Source organism: Mustelus asterias, unplaced genomic scaffold (genome assembly GCF_964213995.1).
Source record: "Mustelus asterias unplaced genomic scaffold, sMusAst1.hap1.1 HAP1_SCAFFOLD_1914, whole genome shotgun sequence".
Lineage (NCBI taxonomy): Eukaryota > Metazoa > Chordata > Chondrichthyes > Carcharhiniformes > Triakidae > Mustelus > Mustelus asterias.
The window spans coordinates 65,338-67,500 of NW_027591859.1; the positions used below are offsets into that span (position 1 = coordinate 65,338).

Consider the following 2,163-nt stretch of genomic DNA (forward strand, 5'->3'; position numbering starts at 1 on the left):
CGTCGAACGGGCCTGGTCACCCGTACGCACGTTCCGCCGAAGCCGGGCGACGTCGATCTCGGTCCCACTCGGTTGGGCCGGCGCGCGGGCGCCGCCACCGACGAGCACGCACACGCTCGGTTGCACGCCGGCAAGTCCATGCGGGTGCCGCACACGCTACGCCTGCGCCGTTGGAAGGGCTTCGCCGTTGGCTTCGTAGGGTGTCTTTGCAGTCCGTCCGAGAGGTGGGGGCACGCACGGCAACACGGCCGGCCTGCCTGCGTGGGACGATGCGGTCCTTTCGTTCAGCGGTTCGGCGGTTTGGCCGGCGCGAGCAGACGCTCGGAGGGAGACGGTGGCGTCAGCCACGCACTCACTCCGCTTCTGCAGTCCGGTCCACTCCGCCCGTTCTAGCTGCTCGTTTGGTCCCTCGCCCGCCAGCAGACCGTTCCGCCGACGGTGCTCCTCCTCCGCAGCGACTTCTGCCTAGCCGCTCTGCCGGGTGCGATGTCACCGGCGTCCGCACCGATCCTCGGCACGGCGCGTGTGCGCACCTGTGGGCCGCCGCCCCGTGCTCCACGTCCGTCTGTGTGTGCCCGCTGTGGGGACCGTCTTCCTCTCGCCTTGGCGACGGCTTGCGGGCTGCGACGTGACCTTGCCACCGCCTTGCAGCATTACATCCGCAGTTGAAACGAAGAGAGCTGCTGCGGGCTTGGGTGCTTGTCCTGGCGGCTTGTCGACGGGACCACGGTGAACGGCCACTGTGTGACTCCGCAGGGAGACGTTCTGGTGCAGTCAGGGGCCTTTTTGTCTCCCGCCGCGGTGAAGCTTTGGTCGCATTCTAGTCACTCTCTTCAAAGCCCGGTGAGGGGTACCTGTTCATGCTCACCATTCCTCCGGCACCCGTGTGCGGAGGGTGGGTGCGAGGTTTAAAGATTCGTTGTCCGCCTGTCGGTCCGGTCTGGTCTCGTGCTGACTTGAGCGAGCGTCCACCGCGTTCGAGAGAATGTGCCTGTCCGCGGGGGCAGCCGCGCTTGCGAGCGTTCCGCCGCGCCCCCTTCCCCAGCCCGCCGAGGTTGGGGCGTGCGGGGTCGGCTTGCGCCCGTAGCGTCGGCCTGTCCTCCGCGGCTTGCACCCGACTCAGTCCGCTGCGGCCTCGCCTCGACTCTCGAGCCTACCGCCAGACGGTGACACCAGAGAACTCTGCCTCTGGCTGTTGCGGGGCGTGACGGCGCGTGGCGGGCCCCGGCCCCTCACCCACGCCGGCACTCAACGCCTGCGAGCGCCCTGATTCCTCCTTTTTTTCGCTTGATTGTCGCTCGAGTGCGTGCGCCTCCGGGCTCACGCCGTGGTACGCGCCAGGCTGGGGCTCCACCGTCACGTCGGCGGGGGAGCGTTTTGCGCGTCCCAGGATCGGGCAACCGATCCGAAACCCGATACAACTTTTAGCGGTGGATCACTCGGCTCGTGCGTCGATGAAGAACGCAGCTAGCTGCGAGAATTAATGTGAATTGCAGGACACATTGATCATCGACACTTTGAACGCACTTTGCGGCCCCGGGTTCCTCCCGGGGCTACGTCTGTCTGAGGGTCGCTTGACAATCAATCGCACTTCGCGCGCATCCGTGCGCCGAAGAGCGCGGCTGGGGTGTCGCAGAGGTGCCGTCCTCTCTGTCCCCCTAAGTGCAGACCCAGAGTAATCCGCGTCGGAGAGCTTGACCTCTTGGGTGCCGGCGTCCGCCTCCGGGCTCGTCGGCACTGCCCGCTCCCGCACTGGCCCAGCCACCTCGGGGTCGCCGGCACGGCTGTCATCGGGTTGCCAGAGAGAGAGAACGTGACTGCCTCGCTGCCGGGACCGTGTGTGCCTTCCGTTAGGCTCGGGCCAGGGGGGTTGACTCTCTGTTGATGTGTGTGTGTGGCTCGTCCACGGGAAGGATCCGCAAGAGTTGGCTCGGTTGGGTGCTCCGGCACAGAGAGTGAGAGAGTGGAGTGACTGTCCGCTGGACGTCTCCGGACACGTTGCCTCGCGTGGTCCGTGCTCGGTTGCCTGCCGGTGGGTTGCCGTGGCCGTTCAGTGCCGTCGCGTGGAGGACGGCAGCTTGACGCGTGTGACGCTTGATGCCTGGATCGGTGCTCGGTCGTGCCGTGCTTTTCTTCTCCTCTGTTGCGCGTGCGAGTGCTTGC

At 66.6% G+C, this 2,163-nt stretch overlaps 1 non-coding gene across 1 annotated transcript; it reads left to right on the forward strand.

The window, feature by feature from the left end:
- Positions 1-1,419: 1,419 nt before the first annotated feature.
- LOC144489002 (5.8S ribosomal RNA) lies at positions 1,420-1,573 on the forward strand. Its single transcript, XR_013496813.1, has one exon. It is a non-coding gene; the product is annotated as a 5.8S ribosomal RNA (ribosomal RNA).
- Positions 1,574-2,163: the final 590 nt, after the last annotated feature.